The following is a 21,759-nucleotide window of genomic DNA, read 5'->3' as shown; positions in this document are numbered from 1 at the left end:
CGACGTTCACTGCAGCACTATTTACAATAGCCAAGACGTGGGAGCAACCTAAGTGTCCAGCGACAGAGGAACGGATAAAGAAGGTGTGGTACATACATACAATGGAACACAGCCATAAAAAAGAATGAAATGATGCCGTTTGCAGCAACATGGCTGGACCTAGAGATTATCACACTAAATGAAGTTAGAGAAAGACAACTGTTTACCATATGATATCACTTATACGGGGAATCTAGTAACAAATGATACAGATGAACTTATTTACAAAACAGAAGCAGACTCATGGGCATGACAATCAAGCTTTTGGTTACTAAAGGGGAAACATGGGGGGAAGTGATACATTAGGAGATTGGGATTAACATATACACACTACTATATATAAAATAGATAACCAACAAGGACCTACTGTACAGCACAGGGAGCTCCACTCAATATTCTGTAATAACCTATATGAGAAAAGAATCTGGAAAAGAACGGACATATACATATGTACAACTGATTCACTGTGCTGTACACCTGAAACTAACACGTTTCAAATGCACTATACTCCAATAATTATTTTAAAAATAAGTAAATAAATAAGCACTTGGACATTTTTTCTAAAAAAAACAAACGTATTTTGCTAGATGGGTGTACCCAGGGGCAGGCCAGGACTGGACAGGCACGGCGTGGTTGAGGACCTGCAGGCTCCCCACTGCTTGGTGTCACAGAGCCTGTGGGTTTGGCCGAGTCGATCCCACAGTCAGTGTAGACACGGGGCAGGTTTGGGGTGGGGGCATTGGTGACGGTCCATTTGCTTCCCGTCCACTCTCTCCAGGGTGGGGAGGAGAATTTTCTATTCGTTCTTCTTTCTCCCAGCCTGGGTCACCACCATCCCGGACTCAGAATCTCACGAGGAAAAGGCAAGGAGGGGCCTCACCTGTCAACCCTTGTTTTGAGAAGTGAGAGAAGCTGGGGTTTGAGGACATGATTGCCCCAGCTCAGCCAACCCGGTGGCCTTGTGAGAGTCCCCAATAAAAAATCTGAAAAGTCAAAGAATGCCGTTTTATTCTTCCTGTTGCCATTTGTACGAAGGTGATGGAGGTGTGGTGTGAGCGAGATTCCATCATAGGTTCTTCAGACGTGCTGGAATTCACATGAGAATACAGGAAAACTCCAGGAGGAGTGGCTTCTCCTCTTGGGCCGACAAAGCCGGCATTACATTTTTAAGGATAATAGACCTGTTTTCTGAAGTTCTGTCAGATAAAAATAGGCTTTAGTCTCTGCTCAGATGACTGTCAGAGCAGACATCTTTAATATGCCGAATTAACATTTACTTTTGCATCCGTTTAAAAAGTTTCTTGATCTCTTTATTAAAATAAAGTGCTTTTTAAAACGCTGCTGTGTTGTTTTTTTTTTTAAGTCATTGTCAAATCTTTTATCATTTTCATCAGATTCTAGATTCCTCAAAGGGGGGATTGCAAAACAATATTGCACTGTGATTTAAAAAAAAAAAAAAAAATTGACTTACTTATTTGGCTCTGCCGGGTCTTAGCTGCAGCACGCGGGATCTAGTTCCCTGACCAGGGATCAAACCCAGGCCCCCCGCATTGGGAGCGTGGAGTCTTACCCACTGGACCACCAGGAAGTCCCTGCACTGTGATTTTTCAGGATTTTTTTGCTTGTTTTTTTTACTAATCCTCAGAACAGTAGCAGAAAGGTCTGGAGACTTACAGACCGTACAGAACTTCTTGGAGAAAGTGTGGTGTGGGCACACCACGCTTTTATGAACCCTGAGGGTTTTCTCATGCTTGACTTTCCGTGAGCTGACTGGAGAGTATGCAGGGGTGTGGAGAAGGGAGGAGGCTGGCCCTGAGCACCGTCCTGGGAGCTGCTGGAAATGACCTGTTGGAGAGCCACCCATGATGGGGGAGTGCTTTCTTCCACTCACTCACACGCTCACTGTGCTGGTCCTGGGGATACAGCGGGGACACGGGGGGCCTAGTCCAGCCGTCATGGAGATGTCCTCATGGGACGTGCCCACTGAACCACCCAGGACAGACTGATGGATGGCAGGGCAGAGACAAGCTACCCGACACACTGTCTGCAAGGCCACGGGCCTTCTCCCTCCGGCTCGGGCGAGCCCAGTGGGATGGGACAGTTCTTACTTTCAGCTTACAGATGAGGAGTCCTAGGCACAGGCCCATGCGTGGCTGCCGCTGGGCCCTTTGTGTCCTGGGGGGCCAGCTCTTGCTGCATTGCTTCAGCGGGCTGGCCGGCCGGCCGACAGCCAGGGAGAGGCAGTGGGCAGGCAAATGGCTGGCTCTCTCGGAAGCGGGTCGCGTCAGTTCCTGCACGCCACAGCCCGGGCCGTGTTTACAAGCAAGTCCTCTTCTGTCCTGTGGATTCAGGGCCACATGTGGATACTTGATAAAGTCTGCTTCTCCCCAGAGTTCAAGACCCTGAGGCAGACAGTTGACAAATCCTTCCCACTCGAGTTCTTGCAGGAACCTCGGAGAGACAGGTGGGGAGCCGCAAGGGCTTTCATTTGCGGAGGAGGGAATTCAAGGACGAGATGCTTCAGTATAAACCGGGGCGTCTAGAAAACATTGCCAAGGTCCTAGACGTGAACTAAGTTTTGAGATGTTGACCCCTCTGGACAGTTGGCTTCTGGGACCTTGAAAGGCAGCTCGTGGGAATGGGCTGATGAGACGTTCGGGAAAACAACTTCACTCTTTGTGCTTTAAAATCATTAACAAAATTAAGATATTTTAACACTCACTTTGTGGGTGACTGCCACTTGGCATACTAACTTGCAAAATCCCTCTGTGATGCAAAAATTTTTTTAAGTAATTTTTATTGGCGTATAGTTGCTTTACAATGTTGTGTTAGTTTCTGACGTACAGGAAAATGAACCAGCTATACATATACATATATCCCCTTTTTTGGATTTCCTTCCCATATAGGTCACCACGGAGCACTGAGTAGAGCTCCCTGTGCTCTGCAGTAGGTTCTCATTAGCTAGCTATTTCATACGTAGTATCAATAGTGTGTATATATGTCAATCCCAGTCTCCCAGTTCATCCCACCCACACCCCACCCCGGGATGCACGATGTTTGTTTTCCTCTGTAATGTTCAGATGGATTAATGAGATGATGGACCCTGGGATAAGCGTCCACAGGATCTGCTGGGCCCAGGGAAACCTCCTGAAGCCTGGAGAATCCTCCTGAAAGGGACAGACTGGGCAGGCATCCCTGTGTGCTACCGGGACAGTTTCTCTCCACAAAGAAGCAATTGTGGGAACCAGGAAGAAATTGTTTGTGTGAGTGATTCAGACCCTCCATGATAGAAGAAAGTTTTGCAACTCAACTACTCAGAAATACTTAGAAGTTCTTGCTAAAGAATGATCTATAACTAATGACTGTAATTTTAACAGCTCAGTGGGTTGAGAGTCAGGGAGGTGGTGTCTCAGTGGAAAGTCTGGCTGCGTTTACCAAAAGTGGGAGAGAAGCAGCAAATGTCTCAGCCCACTCACAGCCGGTATCTTCCTCTCGGACACGTGCACTGTTCACTGGCATTTTAAAAGTTCACTCTCAAGGCAAGAAAGTCGTTTAATCCAGTGTTTCTTTAATTTACGTGCTCTGATACCACGCCTCGCAGTGTGTCTAGGATGTGGTGCCTCATCCAAGTCAAAAACCTTAGGCATCGAGAGGAAAGTGTGCGTTTTCTTTCCTGTTCTGGTTGGGCTCCTTCAGACTCGATGGAGTCTGCCCCGCGTGGCGACGGCCCCACGCATCTCTTTCTGCGTAACAAGCAACCCACAGACTTGTTGGTATCAAGAACATTTTATTTTGCTTGCAGATTCCGTGGGTCAGGATTAAGACAGGGTACGATGGTGTCCATAGCGTTTGGGGTCTTAGCTGGGAAGACTCGAACAGCTGAGGGTGGCTTGAGTGCCTGGGGTGGCACCAGCTGCAGGCTTTGCATCTACGTCTTGTGTGGGCGTGGAGAGGGCTGGAGGGCTGGGTACAGCCACGACTGTCCCCTGGAACGTGCTCTCTCCGGGCAGCTTGGGCTTCCTCCCAGCATGGCAGCCCCCGGGCCGCCCAGTGGACACCGGGGAAGCCGAATGGCTTTTTATGACCCAGCCTCAGACACCATCTGGTATCACTTCTGCCACCTCTATTGGTCAGAGCAGTCACAAGGCTGTCCAAATTCAGGAGGATGGGCAGAGCCCCACCTCCTGATGACAGCAGTGTCAAGGAACATGCAGTCATATTTGGAGCCCAGAAGCATCTTCTCCTTTGCTGCTCATCCCACTTTTTTTTTTCCCCTAAATCTTCTGCCCTTGCCCTGGAAGCCCTGGCTCCTTTCTGCCCTGATTCCTCGAATCCCAGGCAAGTAGACTTTTCTCACTCCGACCTGGGAGCACGACAGGGTCGCGTACCTTCTTCTGAATGTAGCCCTTCTCTTGTGTGACTGGGTTCACACACCTCTCGGGCATGGATCTACCTCACGGTTCTCAACCCACGGCACTAGGGCATTTGAGCTACTGTGCAACTCAACGTGGTTGCAGAGCTATGTTATACCAAGAGGGGCATTTCTGAGACTGAGCCCTGTGGTTCCTGGCTCTTTAAGGGATACCCACGTACATCAAACGTCCAGTACGTGTAGTTGTTCCCTCCTTCACCTTTGTATTAAACTGTAAGGACCAGACTGTGTTGGAAAGAATAGAGAATCTTGAAAATAAAAATCTCTCAGAGAAACACAAGAGGGAGAGACTCCGGCTGTTTTCTTGAAGAGCTCTGGGGGGAAAAAAAATCACAGTGCACTTAGCGGACCAACATGTTATCGCTCCATTCAGCATTTCCCTTCCTGCAGCATGTGCAGAGCCCTTTCTTCTGACCTCCTCCCGGCTCCTCTGTCTGAAACACGCATTGAGCAATCAGGCCAGTTAGAAATCCTGAGCCCAGAAATAAAGAGACTGTTGCTTTGGTGTCCCTGCACGTTTGCTCCGGGTCCCGACGGAGGCAGAGGGCGATGTGTGGAGGAAGCAGATGGCCTGGTCTACTGTACATTTCAGAACATTTCAACTGCAAGGCTGGTGGCGGCTGTTGCATCACTGGGTCAGACAGGGCCACGGGACAGAGGCAGGGAGCCCTGGGGGCTGACCGCTGGGCGGCAGGCTCAGTTGTCCAAAGGCAGGCGTCGACGGGGGCGGGGGTGGAGCTGAAGCTGGCAGAGGAGAAGAGAAAGGGGGGAAAAGTGCCTGAATTCTTACCCAGGTCCAGTACGGGCCGATGCAAGGGGCACATCTATGGTCCGTGAAGTCAGCTAGACCTGGGTTCAAAGCCTGAGTCCACTGCTGATGAGCTGTGAGACACTGGGGTGAGGGCTTTCCTGCCCTGAATTTCCGTGTCCTCGGCTATAAATTACCCATCATTCCTACCTCACGTGGACGCTGTGAGGATTCACTGCCCTGACCTCGTGGGGTTGCTGTGAGGACTCACTGAGGTCTTTTATGGGCTGGTGACGTGGGCAGCAACTGGGGACACTGCTTAGTGGGTGTGGAATCAAACAGAAGGAGCCGAGAGATTTTCCAGAGGGCCTGTCCGCGGAGGTGGTGCGACTCAGAGTCAGGATCCACGTGGGCACAAGCGTTCTAAGCTCGTCGTGCCGGATGCCTTCCGTGGTCCCCAGTGTCCGCCCTGCTCGGTCTCTGGAAGGCGGACCGCCACAGACCACTAACGGCTTCCCCACCCTCTGGCCTCCGGCCGAGCTCAGCCAGTGGGAGCCCCAGCAGGAGATCAGAGGAAGGAAGGTGGCATTAGTGTGGGTGAAGAAGGGGCCACGTCTGTCTTGCTTGTTACTAAGTCTCCAACATATAGTATGTGCTCAAAACAAGAGTTCCCGATGAAGGAGCAAACGCTCAGGGCGCCACAGGAACGGGGCTGAACGTGCCTCCCAGATCTAAGGCACTGCGTGCCCCACGTGCAGGGCGGGACACGGCCCTGTGGGCTCAGAGGATGGAAGCAGAGGGCGACTCTGGGGGACTGATGGAGCCCTGACGGAGGAGGAAGACGCGCGGGGGGGCCGTGGGGAGGCACCTCGGGCTGGGGCCTGGAGCCTGGACTGCAGAGTGCGTGGGAGATGGGGGCCCAACTGAGGGTGTCTGGAGGCAAACCAGGGCCTTTGTGTGGCCAGAGGGAGAACAAGAGACTCCAGACGGCCACACCTGCCTGGCCCAGCCCAGCTGCGAGGCTTTACTCAAGACGAGCCTGCTTTCCGGAAGTGTCGGGCCAAGGTGTGGGACGCGGCCGTTCCGAAACTCAAGGTAATTCTCTCAGCTGCGCCTTTCGTTTCCTGATCGTGAAGTGAGCTGGGATCACTTCCCTCCTTCTCAGACGTGAAGAACTGCTGGCACCGGAAGTGATCAGTGACGGCCCCCTGGAGCCGCTGCCCACAGCCCGGGGTGCTCTGCCCCACCGCTGCCACGCCTGATGGTGTGACCTCTCTGACCCTAAGTTTCCTCGTCTGGCAAATGGGTGCGAAGCCACAGTGAGTTGTTTTGTGGAAGGGCCTTGGACGCTGCAGAGTAAGCGGGGAGCTGCGCCCTCACTGCCTGGGCTCGGCTGGGCCCGCCCGGTGCCCGCCAGTGCCCTCCTCTCCCCTGCTGGGGGCAGGGGGTCAGAAGGACAGCGTTGTCCTGACTTTCAGGGTGACCGCTGCCCTCCATTTCTTTACACTTCTACCCCCAGTAGCCCCTCAACACGCTTCTATTTGGGGATGTTCCACAAGACAACTGTACATTTGAAACCTCCACGTCTGGCTTCACTCACCCACCTTCAGGCGGGGAGTGTCACCCGCTGCCGTGCGTTTGTTCCAAGGAGGTGCCGCGTCCGCGTGTGACAGTCATGACTGTTCCCTTCTTCCGTGGATGGGGCGCTGGCTTTGTTTCCAGTTTGGGGCCCCTGCACCGAGGTGTGGTACCCGCGCCCTGCTCAGGTTTCTGGGTCGCGGGTGCGCGTGGCTGGCTTGGCCGCCCTCCCGCTGAAGCGTGAGCGTTCCCGATGCTCCGTGCCCCCACCAACACGTGGCACTTTCAGTCGCTCGTGTTGTGGCCATTCGGGTGGTGCTGTGATGCCTCTGTCTGCTGTCACCGGCACCTCTCTGGTGGCTAACGGGATTGGGCTCCTTGTCGTCGGTTTAGCAGACAGTGAAGGGCCGTTAGTTTGAGCTGTTGCCCACTTTGTCATCGGGCTGTCTTTCCTCCTGGTCTCTGGGTGGGAGCCCACGCCCGTTCTGCGGAGCTGCCATTGGCTCTGAGTGGTTGGGGCCTGGAGGGATGTCAAGGGCTCCAAATATCTCCTGAGACCCCCGCTCAGCCCAGGTGTGCTCTCTGGGTAAGTACAAGCTGGGGGCGAACCCAGCGGAAGCTCTGAAGCCACGAGACGATGCAGGTGCCGCAGAGGGCGCAGAGGGGACTCGCCAGGGCACTAGCTCGCTCTGACGTTTATTCTGGCTCCTCCTCCAGGTCTTCGAGGCTCCTGGCACCTCTGACGCCAGCCCTGGGCTCCTCTCCACGTCTGCCCGTTGCTGCCCCCCCTGGACCGGGCATCCAGTCAGCTTCAAGCGCAGGCTCCCACCGTCCCCCCCATCTGGCCACGATCTCAGCCCAGCTTTGTCTGTTGCCCACATCACAGGCCCCTGTCTCTGGCGCGGCAGTGAGTGTCCACAGAAACACGTGATACATAAACTGGGCCTTGAGGAAGAAGAAAGCAGAGGAGCTCATCAGGAGAAGAGAGGGAAGGGCATTCTAGAACAGCACGAGCGGGCATGGGGGTACGCGTGCCAGGGTGACGTGGGACGGTGCGGGTGTACTGAGCGAGTGGTGGCGAGGCCTGTGGCCAGAGCCGCGGTGGGGGTGGCCTTGATGCCACGTTGGTGCGTTAGATTGATCCCCGGACAACGGGTGCCATCAGAGGTCGAGGTCGAGGACGCGGGAAGCACCGAGGTGAGTGTGGCCCCGGCCCTGAGGCTTTCTGGCTCCGAGGGTGTGCGACTCAACGGCCTTCAGGAGCCTCAGCTTCCGCACTTGCAAAACGGATTTGGTCGTAATTGGCTCTTCTCCCAGGGTTGCCGTGGAGATGAGACGACGGACACACCCAAGGTTCTCAGAGCAGGGCGCTCAGGGACGCTGCTCAGGGACGCTGCCTATCGCTACGTCGGGGCCGGGCATGCTGGGACACATGGGTGTGTGTCCAGGAGGCCCCTCGGCAGCGTGGGGCTGCCAGATCAGAGAAAGGACAGACAGGGCCGGAACCCACGTGAGGACCCAGGAGGTGTCTGGCGGTCCACTGAAGGCTCGGGGAGCCCAGGCTCGGCGCTAGGACACGGGGCCAGCGGGGGCACATCACTGTTTGGCCCCCCTCCCCAGCTCACATCTAGGAAAAGGAAACTATGACAGCGGTGTGGACTAGTGAAGGATGGAGCTGCCCAGCGCCAGGAGGGCCCCTTACCCACTGTGGAGCACAGGGGAGACTGGTGGAGGGCTTTGCCCCGGGATGCGATAAACACAGAGGGGTCAGGAGGGCGAGAGGGGAGAGGGCACAGCCAAGGCACATTATCGTGGGCTGTGGGGACTGGTGAGGGCAGGGATGCTGTGCTAGAAGGGTGGTGAGAGGCGGCTGGGTCACCACGGTGACAGGTGTGGGCTTTTCTGCCTGGACTCTGTCCAAAGTCAGGAGCTCACATAGCACTGCGATGCCCAGTGGTGGCACCTCCGTAATCTCCATGCCCCCCGGACTGCCCGGCGATTATGAATGAAGCTGCTACGACACCTGTGCACGGGTATTTGTGTGGACGTCCATTCTCACCTCCTCTGGGTGAATACCTAGGAGCACAACTACCGGATCATACGGTTAGACCTATGTCTGGCTTTGTGTAAAAACCACCCAGCTGTTTTCCAAAGCGGCTGTGCATTCTGCATTCCCGCCAGCAGCGAGTGGGAGGTCCTGTGGCTGAGTCTGCTTTGTGAACCTTTGATCCCAGTTGATTCGATGAGGCAACACCCGGGCGACAGTTATGGACGTGGTCGACGGCTCAGGCTTTGGCAGGAGGGGGGTTCAGTTACCCAGCTCTATAGCTCACCTCCACGTGAGTGTGGACAGGCCAAGGACCACACCCCCCCCCCCAAGCCTTACTGTCCTCGTCTGTGGACAGGAGATGCAGATGGGCCCTAACTCCGGGGATGCTGGTGGACTAGATGGGGCACCTTGGTAACTGGGGTGTGGGGAGGAGGGCCTGCGTGAACGTCAGCCACCATTGTAACTGACAGCAAGTTTCACAGAAGACTCGGCTCTTACCCCAGCTCTTGGAAAGTTCAAGAGGGAAGGAGCTCGTAGTAGGAAAAATAACGCTCCCAACATGTCCACATCCTAGCGACCTTCACGGCAAAAGGGACCTTGCAGATGTGAAAAGTTAAAGACCCTGAGGTGGGGAGATGGTCCTGGATTCCCCGGGTAGACCCTATGTCATCACAAGGGTTCTTAAAAGGGGGGCGCAGGACGATCAAAGTCAGGGACTGAAAGATGCTACCTGCTGGCTTGGAAAATGGAGCCAAGGAAAGCCGTGCCTCCTGAAGGTGGAAAAGGCAACAAACGCTCCCCTGCAGCCTCCGGAAGGACACAGCCCTGTGACACCGTGATTTTAGCCCAGTGAGACCCGTGTCAGACTTCTGCCCTCCAGACGTGAGAGAATGGACGTGTGTTGTTTCAAGCCACTCACTTTTGGGTCATTTGTTACAGCAGCCAGAGGACAGTGATACAGAGCCTTAGTGAGTGAGCAGGGGAGGAAAACAAGGCCCGGAGAAAGGGCGTCACGCGGCCAAGTTTCCACGGCGGGGACGCACCGCTGCAGGCGCCCTCCTGCCTCTGCTTCTCAGACCTGCCTTCTCTTCTGTCCTGAGTCCAGGGCTCTGACAGTGTCATACGGGAGTTACACTGCCCAGAACACTGGGGACAGGGGGTGAAAACCCCAAGGTTGAAAATAGCTCTGTACCCGGTGTGGTTCGGTTTCTGCTTCTCACCCTGCTGTGAGGTTGACAACTCACAAAGCCACTTCCTCCTGACTCGCTTCTGCCAGCTGTCTTCACTGGCATTTCCCCGCACTCCCATTCCTTCTCAGCTCAAGTTCTCCGAAAGCCAAGCTCTCAGCCATTCTGGGGTCAGGGTGCGGATCAACCTCAAAGCGTACTTCCTTGGAAAAATTCCTGACATGGGTCCAGGCCGGCCTGCAACCAGGGGTTTCTGGTTTAGAGGATTGGGGTTTTTTTTGTTTTTTGTTTTCCCTTTTTTGTGACTATTATGATCTTCCTCGTTTTGAGGTTAAAGTCGGTGCTTCCTTTCTCTGGTGTGAAATTCAACCATGATGCTGTTATAGTCAAGAAGATATTTCCACTCGAAACCACTGTTAGCACAGCCCTACGAAATTTTCCTTTGCTTCCACTGGGTTCCTGGGCTTGACCTAAAGGTGATTTGTACTTGGAAAATCTGAACAGCATATCATCTGGCACCTCGTCTTAGGATGTGTGGGAGGAAAGGAATTAGTTTCTAAATGAGGCTTACAATTTGTTTCATTTCAGACAGGAATGCTTCCAAAATGCCAAAGATGTTAAAAAAAAAAAAAAAAAAAGCCTGTGCTCGCCATAAAGACCCAACCTAACAGTGGCCAGCGAGGTGTCCAATGTACTCCCTGGCACACAGCCAGCGCTCAAGGGATGTTTGTTGAAGGAACAACCAAATGAACGAATGCGTGAGTTGCGGAGCAATGAATTCTGAAGCAACTGAGATATTCCAGAGTTTACCCTCACGCTCTGCCTCGCTTTGAACCGTTTATCAATCAGGTGGAACCAATGACCCCGAGTCTTGCTTAATGGGGACTAAGGAGCATTTCCCTGTGGCTCAAACTCCCTGAGTCAGAGGGCCAGGTGGGACCAAGCTTCTGAAGCAACTGAGATATTCCAGAGTTTACCCTCACGCTCTGCCTCGCTTTGAACCGTTTATCAATCAGGTGGAACCAATGACCCCGAGTCTTGCTTAATGGGGACTAAGGAGCATTTCCCTGTGGCTCAAACTCCCTGAGTCAGAGGGCCAGGTGGGACCAAGCTTCCCAAGTCTGGAGGAAACAGAGAGCCAGTCTTTGGCTCACTAAGTACGCCAGCGATCACACAGGCTCTGAGGGGGATTAGTGTGTAGGGAACCCTGCGTGTATCTGATCGACAACAACGCATCTTCCTAATTGTGAAAGGAACTCACAGCTGTCGAGAGCCTATCATGTCATCAACAACCTTACCAGAGCATTATTCCCATTATCCACGTGAAAACACAGACTTAGCGATATGCAAGTAAGCAAAGTGCCCAGGTCTGGGTGACCAGAATTTGCCTCAAGGTTGGCCAGTGACAGGACACGGCTGTTTGACGGCTGACATCCATCTCCCCACTCTGGGCTCTTACACCTTGAGCCCAGGTTTTTGTTCACGCATCTCCGGCTCTACCTGATTCAGGGAGGGGGGGGGTCCACATCCTCAGACCCAGCTATGATTCTTGATCCCTAAGACAATGGGGTCACCCATTGCCCTTGACAGTCAGGGTTCAGGAAGGAGCCTGGGGCCGAATAATGGTGATGGGCTGTGAGGAAAACACCTGCTGGGGCTTCTGGGGCGTCTTCTCACTCCTGTGAGAGAGCAGGGGCCTCCTCCCTTGGCATGTGGCCGTGTCTGGGGAGGTGGTGGAATTGCCACCACCATCCCGCTGCCAGCCTATGGGTGACGCTGACACCTGGAGGGGACGTGGTAGAGGAGTGCCAGCCCCGGGCTGCCTCAGCTTGGTATATTTTGTTTTCAAGGGCAGATATTCCCCTGCACCTGGAGTTTTCTGCTCCTTACCAAGCATCCTAAGGGGCGTCTCTGGCTCCTCTCCCCCGTCTCCTCTCAGCCTCCCTCCTTTACCAGCCAGAAAAGCACGAGGACTCTTCGGCGTCCTGCTCCTGACCCCGCCCCGTCATTCACAGAAATCACCTCCCTGGGCCTCCGTTTGCTCAGCAGTAAAATGGGATTCTCCTGCGTTGCCGCCCACTTCAGTAGCGTGGCCAGAGGGTAAGTGAAGAATCACGCACAAAGCAAGGCACCCTCAAAACTGTCACCGTGCTAGAAAACGTGCGGAGTGTCACTCCACTTACCTGTAGCGCCATCTCTGCCGCTGACACACGTGCTCGCGCGCCGGGGACTCGCACCTCTGTGGACGGGCGTCCTTTCCCGGTTCTCCCTCAGTGCTCTGTGTGGTTCCCATGATGGCTGATTTCAGTCAGTGCTACGGCAACGCCTCGCCTCCCCCAGTCCTCTTAGGGAGCGGGCGGCCGGGGCAGGCCGGCGGGGGCGGGGGGGCCTCAGAGCTCCTCCGAGGACGGCGTTGCAGCCCTGCGTGGTCCAGGCCCCACGCTCTCTGAGGGCAGAGCCACTTTGCGTGAGCAATTGCACGCCGGAATCACGCAGACGCGTTCGTTGAGAACAGCAGACACCAACTGCCGCTGCTGTTTCGCCAAAACGGAGCCTGTTGGGAGGACGCCAGGTGTGCGGAATAAAGGGCCCGAGGCCAGGTAGCCTAGTCAGGCAGCGTCTGGTTGGTGAGCCTGGGTCACATGGGGGCTGCAGCTCTGCTGCAGGGGAGGCTGGGAAGCGAGGACTAGCATCTGGTTGGTGAGCCTGGGTCACATGGCTGTGCCCCAGCTGCAAGAGAGGCTGGGACGCAAGGACTAGCGTTTTCTCCTCGCCTCTGCAGGATGGATGGTTCCCAAAGCAGCAGGTCTCTGAAGCTGGGGTGGCCCAAGTCAGGGACGAGTGAATATCCTCTTCAACCTGGCAAGCGGGTGGCCGAACCGTATCCCATCCATGTCGACTGGCTACAAGAGAGGGAAGCTTACGGTTTACCGCCAAGATGTCTCTGTTCAGCTGTGTGGATGGGACTAGCGTCTGAGACTGGAGGGGTCGGAAAGGGCTTCCGGGCATCTTCCCTTTGGTACCTTGTGTTTCAACACTGGAATCTGTGGCCAATCACGTGAAAGTTTAGATGCCTCAAAATAACCGGAATAATTGGTCACAACAGCATCGAGTACCAGCGAGGGTGGAGTGGGGACTCACGTCTGGGTCCGTGTGAGTCCCAAACCTGCAAGTAGAGGCACTGGGCTGCATTTCCTCTTACATTGGTTCTGTTAGCCGTCAAGTGATGGAGTTTCCAGAACTACAGTTTGTTCATTAACTCATTCACCCACCCACCCACCCGTCCACCTTCTATCCATCCACCGATCTTCTGTCCATCCATCCATCCATCCATCCATCCATCCATCCACTGAGCCAAGCATGAGGCCAGGTTTGGGACACAGTGTTAAAGGAGCTGCCTCTGCCCTAAAGGAGCCCACAGTCTTGGTGACCCCCCACCCCCCCATAATTCCAGGCAGCTCCTGTCTGGAGCTTCTGGGAACTTAGGACTTGGATACCTCTCTCTTCAGTCTCTGTGTGGCTGCCCTGGGCTGGGCACATACAGATGATGGTTCAAGGTTGGACCATCACATTTGCATTTTTTACCCTTTTCGTCTCAGCTTTGCAGAGGAGACTTTTCTGGAAGTCTTAAAAAAAAACTGAAGAAAAAAACACACAGGAAGCCGTGTCTTGTGTTCTTTGTAGCGAGTCTTGTGCTAATTTTGAACCAAGCTTTATTTTTCTTTATTTTTAAATCCTGAGTCTAGCGTGTGAAGAGAGAAGCTTCTGCCAGTGAAATGGCAACCTCAGCCCTGAACTTGCAGTGGGGCAGCAAGGATGAAATGCACGCGGAGAGCCTGGCTCAGGCCTGGCAGTGACACAGCTCGACACCTATGGCTGTTGCTATCCAGACGGTCGTCTGTCAAGGCAGTGTGAGCCCGCTGCTGGTGTCAGGATCGAGGTGGCCAGGTAGGAATTTGTTATTTCATCTGCCACCTCCTAGGGTTGTGCCATCTCTTAGGGTCTCCTCACATGACACAGCCACCCTTGGCTGACGACATCCACACCCACACCTTTAGCACCAATGTGACAGGTTCCCGAACTGTCTAACGAATCCCCCCTTGACTTCTCTGCCAGGACAGCCCACCGGCACCTCCAACTCAAACTGTCTTAACCTGAATTCCTTATTTCAACCACTGCCCTCAGCCCCAGGGCCGGCTTCTGCTCTTCGCTCCTCAGTTAAGGACAGCTGCGGAGTCTAGAAACCCGAGTGTCACCCTTGCCACCTGGCTCCCTCTGGGCCCCCACCGTCTCTTGCCTGGACTGGTACCCGAGGGGAGTAACTATTTTTCTGCAAACATCTGGCCACGAGCCACACAGATCTGATCACAAGTCCCCAGCCTGAGCCCCATGATGGCTCAGTGCTGTGCTGTCCAACGTGGCAGCCACTGGCCCACGTGGCTACCTACATTTACATTACTTATAACCAAGTCACGACAGCCTCCCACCTGGTCTCCAGGCTGCTTGCTCTTCTCTATTATCCACACAAGCGCTAAGGAGAATGACCTAGAACCTGGCTGGCTCTTAGGGGGCCAGTGGCCAACCCCCACGCTCCGCTTAACCATCAGTGGCGGCGCATTGCATGGCCCACGCTCCCGGCTGCCCCTCAGCCACCTGCCGGCCTCCTCCCGTCTCCCTCCCACGTGGGCCACTCTCAGTCCCCTCCCTGCCCTTCACCCTCTCCTCTTCCTCACCCCTCCTGCAGGGTCCCAGGGTGACATGCGCTTTCCTTGCATGGGGAAGAGGTCGAGGCCTAGGCCTGGGCTCACCCAGCCTTGGGGGGATCCTGGCTCAGCGACAGAGGTACCACGGGGCTTGCGAAGCTGACCGTCTAGTGCTGCTTTCTTGCATGGGTCCTTTACCGGGCTGGGTGCCGAATTTTGTACTCTTTAAAAAAATTTTTTTTTAAATTCCATTAATAATTTTTGTTTTCTTTATCTTAAAGAGGACTTAAGTCGTCTAAGGCCCACAAGCTTAGATCCACTCTGGGCAGGCCACTCGGCCCTAATAAACTCAGTTCCCTCATTTTAAAACTAGAAATAATAAGACCTCCTCACTGGATTGCTATAATGATCATATAAGGAAAGGGGGCAGCTCTCAGCATGATACCTGGAGCATGATGGGGTGGAACAGTTAAATGTTGGATCATATCGCGTGATAGAATAAAGCAGTGCCCAGCAATTATAGTCACTGTTAGAATTAACAGTACCTATTTCTGGGCATGCTGACTCGGTCCTCTACAACCTGGTGGGTGGGTGTTACTGTCACCCATTTTTCAGATGTGGAAACTGAGGCTTAGGAGAGAGGAGTGATTCTGTGTGTCGGGCAGTGGTCCACTGGTGGAGCCAGGTCTCCGTGGCTCAGAAGCTGGGCCGTTGCTGGGCCAACGCTGATTCCTGGGGAGGCCGCTGGGAGTGGGATCCCCGCCCGGTGCAGAGACCCCAGCAGGGGCAGCCTGGGCTCGGAGCGCGTGACCGGCTCCCGCTGGGTCTCCCACTCTTCTCCTTTCTATTTCGGCTCTTCTCATTCTGAATTTCGTTTCAGCTCAGGCCCCTACCTTGACGCGCACACAAGAGAAACGAGCGAAGTTTCGAGGACCCTGAACACCAAGGTAGTTCCACAGCGACAAGGTGCCCGGCTCCCAGGATTAGTCATGCACCTTTCTGATAAGAAAAGCGAAAACGTGAAGTTGCAAACTGCAGGCGCCCTGCAACTTCCTGAATCCACTGCTCCACGTCCTGCCCGAAGGAACAAGCGACTCCCCGAGAGGAGTCCTGGGTGGAAGTTCCACGTTTCGCTGCCCATGGAAGGAGAACTGGCGGGGGAGGTTGGTTTCAGGATCTCACCTCCTGGCCGGTGGGGGGTCAGGAAAGGTGTCCTGGGGGGAGGTCTGGTTGCCTGAGGCCCTGGCACCCCTGCCAGGCGTCGCTGAGGCGGCCTGACCCCTGGCGACACCTGTGCCAGGCCACCCGCGGCTGTGTCTTCCTGGGCAGCTGCCTGCTCGGCCGTGTGGCAGGGCCGTGCTGTTGCGACACGAGCTGCTGAGGTTTCTGTGGCCCCTTTGGTCAGAGGCAGCCCAGGTGCTGTGGGCAAGACACATGCCAGAGACCGAATTAGACCCCCTTGGAAAAACACAGCACCCCGCCTAATTTTTCACAGGGCTGGTCTCCGGACCCACATCCCATAACTGACACACACGCCTGAATTCAGGGGATCAGTGGCCAAGACTCTGGACTCTTTGATGTCCTGCGTTGGGGTCCTGCCCCCTCTCATTGTGTGCTGGGTAATTTCAGCAAGCTATTCCCCTCATGGGCCTCAGTTTTCCCATCTGCGTGATGGATCAATTAATAAGACTTAGCTCACAGGGAGGCGCTGAGGATGGAGCAAATTAATGCCGTAAAGTCCTTCTCATAGACACATGTAAGGCTCAGAATGAATGCAAAGTCAGTGCCTGTTGAAGGAGGGAGGGGGCGGGGGTCGCGAAAGTCCTGGTCACGCGAGACAGAGGAAGCTGGTACAGCCACTTAGAAAACTTTTTTCGGGGGGGGACACAATTTTAAGTGTGCAGAAAAGCTTTAAGTAGTGCAAAGAACACTCTCCTACTTTTTCACCCAGATTCACCTCTTTTTGGTAATAGCTCTGAGGCCTAACTCACTAGTGTACAATTCACTCGTTGAAAGTGTGCCATTCCATCCATGGCCTATGGTATCACAGGTTGTGCAACCGTCACTGCAGTCAATTTTAGAACAAGTTCATTGCTCCCTCCTCCAGGCAACCCCACACCCCTCGGCGGCCACCCCTCACCTATGGTTAATATACATATATATATATATTTTTTTAACTGTTAATACTTCTATGCATCCTTTTGATCGGTGGCTTCCAACGTTTTTGAGTCGTAGAGACCCTTTTAAGTGTTAAAGTACTCTGCACAGGCCTCTCATTCATTTATTCACTCAACACGTGGTTATTGAGCACCTACTGTGTGCCAAGCCTGGTGGCTGCAACAGAGAACAAAACAGGCCCTTTCTCTAGGGGGGAAACAGACACCATCAGACGCTGAGAGGAATCCACGCAATTCACAGCGTGGAAGGTGCTGGAAAAGAACGAGGAAAGGGGCACCGGAGAAGAAGAACGCAGCAGGGACCTGGCCTCACCCGGGAGGGAGGGAGGGTGGACCTGGGAGCGTCCCGACGGAGGGAGCAGCAGGTGAGAAGCCTTCCCAGGGAAGAAGCTCGCTCGACAGCAGATCTGGCAAAGGCCAGTTTCAGCTGGAGGGTCACCTGAGGCTGCCGGAGCGTGGGGGGGGCGACAGCAGATGACCCAGGGCTCATAGAGGGCTTCACGTTAAATCTCCACACACTGGGAACCTCCATAATTATCTGACACGGCTGAGTTCTCTTACATGGTTTGGCCAACGGATTTGTCCTTAATTAATCACAGCAGCTTCTGGTCCATCTGTCCAGTAGTCATGTGCGAGAAGGAGTGGGATAGGAACCGCTTGTAAGTACCCCCCGGCCTCAGGACCCAAGTCCTCCCAGCTGGACACCATTGTTTTAGAACCCCGTTTGTCTTAGCGTTGTATAAACGCTGTTCCATAGGTCACTGCACGCTGAAGAAAACAAAACCAAACCCCAAGAGTTATTCTAGCCCAACAAGTTTCAAGAGCACCCCATTTCTTTCTGGGCATTTCACGATGTACTGAGGCGTATTAAAGGCTCTGAGGAGTCCTGCAGCAAAGAAGCCAGTGATGCCCAAACTCAGTAGTCCAGGGAACCCTTTTACTCCGTTACTCTGGTGAAACTAGTGTTATGTGGAAAATGCTTTGGGAAACAGGGCTTAATTCTGCAGATGAGCCAGCTGAGGTGTGGAGCTGGGAATTGTCTAAGGGCCCCATGCGGAGGCTGCGCAGAGGGGAGGCCGGTGTGAAAAGCGGGAATCGTAGAGTATTTGAAGAAGGGTTCACTCTCGTTACTCCTGAGGGAGCCAAAGGCCCCCCTGACACCCGGGCACTGGCCTGGCGCCCAGCCGGGCCATGCTGTCCTCCTGAAGGGGGCACCAGCCGCCTCACAGCACGCCGACCTCACACGACGTCATGATAAAGCGAGGGAGGCCACACACGCAACAGCAAACCTTGTCTCCGCTCGGCCAAAATGAGGGGTTGCTTCTTTACCCGTCACAGCTCCCCCCACCCTCCCTGTAGATGAGTCAGACCCTCATCAGAGGACTGCCCCCCTTTCCGACAGCACCCACTCCAGAGTGAACCCCCTTTCTCAGACCCTCCCCGAACCACCCGCCTGCCCAAAGCCCACTCCCACAGCAGGCTCTTTCTGACACCCCCTCGCTCAACAGTTCCCCACAGGGAGGGTCCACTAACGATGCAACGAGGGAAAAACCCAACTGTTCCATCGCTGGCCTTCTGGTGGGCTTGGCTGGGGGGCTTCGACACTCGAAAACACATAGTCCTCTGAGCTAAACACATCTCCACTGCATTATACATGAAGCATCTTTCTGAAAATATGTGGAACTTATTTTGCAAAGATATTCATTGTGATAAGCCTTGACTCAGGGGGACTGTGTCTTCGAAGCAAGCCATAGACCAAGAAATACTATACAGTGACTGACGGAAGGAGACAGTTTACTCCTCCCTCCCGAAGTCCAAACTTAAACCCAGGTCTCCCTGAACCGCAGTGAGCTTCTTCCACTGCGGCCCACATCTGCCATCGGGCGCTGGAGGAACGGGGCCGGGTGGCCACAACCCGCAACGCTGCATGGAGCTGGGCGAGGACTTACGCGCTCTTGGGGGAAAGACGGTGATGTCGGATGTTATGATTTCAAATCTGGGCTCCATCTCTCCGTAACTGAGTGGTCTTGGGTGAGCTTCTTCACGTTCCTGAACCTCAGCTTTCCCATCTGTAAAGTGGGGGAGCTGATATTAGTACCAACAACTACCATTTGTCGAAGGACTTAGTAGACAGCATTTAAGAGGCGTGTAGCCCAGTGCCCCGTCAACAAACAGACGCCATGGTTGATATCACTGTCCTTAACTACATAGTAAAGACCTGCTGGCTAGGCCTGCAGTCAGCATTCTTTCTGGATTAGATTAAGTCCCCGGCGCTGGCCGCCCACGGGACCCACCTGGGAGCTGTAACAAACACAGATACCCCCGCTCCGTCTCCCACCCCCGAGGTTAGGGATAAGTCGGTGCTGAGAAAAACTGGACACGGCCTCCGTCCCCCTTAAATCCACACAGCTCTGCTGAGCAAGTAAGAATGGACGGTTCTGATGGTCTGTTCGCGGCGGCCAGGGCCCAGTTTTGCACCCCCAGGGCTATCTTTAGGAGGTGCATCCCGTTGGCTGTGCCCAGGACCGCCGGAAGCCTGGGAATGGTGGGTGTTACGGGGAAGCGGTCGGCACCAAACCCCGAATCCCTCTCACGTGTGATGAAAACGGCCAACACTTGTTGAGAGCTTCCAGCATGCTGAGGGCTGCAGGCGCAGACGTTCCTTTAATCCCCACAACGCCGCGCGGTACGTGAGTGAGTTTCCTATGGCCGCTGTAACCAGGCAGCACCGGCCTGGAGGCTTAGAGCAGCACAAACGTATTATCTCACAGTTCTGGAGGCCAGACGCCTGACGTGGTGTCTCTGGGCCAAAGTAAGGTGTCCGTGGAGCCGTGTGCCTTCTGAAGGTGCCAGGGGAGAGCCCCCCTTCTTGCCTTTCCCAGATCCCACAGGCGCCTGTGTGCCTTGCCTCACGTACCTTCCGTCGTCCTCAAGGCCAGCCCTGGCCGGTGGAGCCCTTTCTCCGTCATTTTCTTTGGCCCCCTTTTCTACCTCTCTCCCCACTTTGAAGGACCCTTAGGATTACGCTGGACCCACTGGAGAACCCAGGCTAATTTCTCTCTTTAAATCAGCTAATTAGCGAGCTAAACTTGTCTTCAACAGTAATTCCCCTTTGCCGTGTAACCTGACACACCCACAGGTGCTGGGAACGAGGGTGGGACATCTCTGGGGGCACCGCTGCCCACCAGTTTAAGTTCAGCTCATCCCCATTACGGAGACGGAGACGCGGAGGTTCAGAATGGCCACGTGGCCACACAGCAAGTGAGGGCTCCAGCGAGATCCCTGGGCCCTTCGTGTGGAGGCCAGGGGCCCACCGTCCTCTCTCTTCAGCCTCTGCAGGCCTAACTCGGGCTGCGGAGTTCCGCACCCTCGTGTCCAAGTCACGGAGGTTCATCCCACTCCTGCGGCCAGAGCAGTTGCAGAAGCCACACGTGAAGCCGGGCAGGGCCCCTCGCTGCCCACCCCATGCCCAGCCTCCTCGATTCACAGACGGGCTTCAACCAAATACCTCGTCACACCCTTCCAAGCCAGTTTCTGTTCATTGAATCGGGCCCATTACGTGTTGAGTCGAGACCAGCTGGGAGCGTGGAGGGGGGTAAAGATAAGAAACTGTTCAGACTCTGGAACTCACCAGGAACGGTTTCCAAAGCTTGTAGTTTTCGTTTGGGAGATTCATGAATCAGAAGCCCTCGCCTCTTTGATGACTGGTTCTCCTTCTGGGGGCCATTTGGGGCGGGTTTGGGAGTGAAAGCCACAGAGTCAATATTCATTAGCATTTTGGGTGAGGCGTAAGTGCTGGAGGGAGCAGCTGACGTCATAGAACAAAATCTTCAGTGAGGTGTGTTGGCACCAAAGGTGATGTGTATCTGTGCCACTTGACGTGGAAGGAATCGGGAAAACGATACTTGAGGCAGGATCTCAGGGCCTGGAGGCCCCTTAGAGACAGACCTCTGTGTGCTGGTAAGGACACGGGGTCCCCAAGGGCCCTGCTCGCCCAGGCCACCCGGAGAGGGAGCAGGGCTTTGAGACACGAGCCCAGGCCTCTGCGGCCTCCCAAGGGCAGGGCCACCCGTCGGGGGCTGCCAAGGCTCATGACCCATTTCAGAAGACTCTCCCTTCCCCTTCCCTCTCCTCTCTCTCCTGGACTCCTCTCCTGCAGCCCTGCCTCCCCTCGGAAGATTCTGGCAGGACTTCAAACTCTTGCAAGAAAGCAAACACTTGAAGGTGGAAACTCTGAGTTCCTGGGCACTGATGCGCCCTCTCGGGGGCCTTTGGGACCTTCTGGGAACGTGCACCTGGGGGCCCTTTAGCGGTGCCCCCCCGCTGCCTCCCTGGACCCAGGAATCTGAGAATCCCCGTTTAAAGTTCTCTTTAAAGTTTCCAGAGCCTTCTGAGGGTGGGTGTAGAGATGAGTCCAATTTGGGGTTTTGTCTTTGTATGTTTTTCGTTTTGTTTTTGTTTTTGTAATGAGCATTAAAACAACAACAACAGCAACAGGGGGAGGACACAATTTATATACTATTTCCATTTGGGAAAAAAGAAGCCACAACTCCCATCACGTGGATGCCTGTGTGTGTCTACAGCTGCTGGACACGGCCCCCGTTCAGGCCCCGCAGGGACCTGGTCCGTGCAAGCTCAGACATGGTCATTCTGGGGGACTCACTCAGCAAACGCAAGGTCCCTTGCCTGCTGGTGGGTGTCACACCCAGCACATGTTACCCGTGTGGGGCGCTGGGTGGGCTGGGCGGGGCCGGCCTGGTTCTACCCTCTGGTGGCTGCAGGGGCTGCCTCTCCTTCTGTGCTGCTGGCTGCCCAAAGGGCTTCTCCCCACCGAGCTGGCGACCG

Source organism: Monodon monoceros, unplaced genomic scaffold (genome assembly GCF_005190385.1).
Source record: "Monodon monoceros isolate NGI ecotype Baffin Bay Population unplaced genomic scaffold, NGI_Narwhal_1 Super_Scaffold_10, whole genome shotgun sequence".
NCBI lineage: Eukaryota > Metazoa > Chordata > Mammalia > Artiodactyla > Monodontidae > Monodon > Monodon monoceros.
The sequence above is the reverse complement of the archived record's forward strand: the minus strand, read 5'-3'. Positions refer to the sequence as shown.